The sequence below is a fragment of the Charadrius vociferus genome, unplaced genomic scaffold (genome assembly GCF_000708025.1).
Source record: "Charadrius vociferus isolate BGI_N301 unplaced genomic scaffold, ASM70802v2 scaffold2552, whole genome shotgun sequence".
NCBI classification, from domain to species: domain Eukaryota; kingdom Metazoa; phylum Chordata; class Aves; order Charadriiformes; family Charadriidae; genus Charadrius; species Charadrius vociferus.
The window spans coordinates 122,005-122,966 of record NW_009647108.1 but is presented as its reverse complement, the minus strand read 5'-3'; positions in this window follow the sequence as shown (position 1 = coordinate 122,966).

Below are 962 nucleotides of genomic sequence, written 5' to 3'. Positions count from 1 at the left end.
GGGGTCCGGCTCTGGGAATGGGCAGGGGGGCACAGCTCGCGGTCCCCGTGCTGGCAGGTTCCCAGCAGAGCTGACGTGCCCGAGTGAAGGCGGAGGGGCGCAGCGGGCTCCTGTCCCTGCTGGCGGTGGCACGTGCTAATTCCCAGACTTTGTGCTGAGGGACACCATGGGACACACGCCTCTGCAAAAAAACCCACCTGGGGAGCCCCTCTGGTGTGCTGGCAGCGTGGGGCATGCAGGGCTTGGGAAATAATTTTGGCCAAACCCCACCAGCCTCCCACAGAGCCAAAGCCCAGGAGCAGTGTTGGGCTGTGGGGACGGTCAGGAGCGGTGCCGGGTCCAGCCTGGAGCCCTTTACCCTGCGCTCGGGGCGAGACCAGCCCTCGGCCTCGGTGCCGGCACAGCCCAATGCCGCGCGCTGAGCTGGGACAGGATGAATGCGTGAAAACGGGCAGGTTGTGTCCCTCTGCCATGGCAGCCGCCGGCAGGGCTGGCAGATGGTGGCACTTGGGGACCGTGCTGTGCTGCAGCTCCGGCTCTGACCTCTGCCACACCTGGCAGCGGGCGCCACCACCGAGACCTTGCTTGGCCCAGTTCTGCTGCGTATTAAAGTTTGAGAGTGATGCAATGTTTGACTTGTTTTATGAGCGTTGGGAGGCAGGGATGGCATTTGGCTTGGGCAGCGATGGCTTGGTGCTCTGCAGCTCAGCTCAAAGCCGCCTTGGAGGAGGAGAAGGCTTGGATGGACATTTGGAGCAGAGCATCCCACCGCTCGTTCCCCGTTCCACCTTGACGGCAGCACACAACTGGACAGAGGATGGAGGAGGAGACAGCAGCGCCCGTCTCCCCTGGCAAACCCACAGGTACAGGGCAGCATTTCACTGCTCCAGCCGGCACAGCCCGAGCTCCGCAGGGGTGTGGGCACAGGGCTGCCACCCACCCCCCGCGCTGCCCAGGCCCTT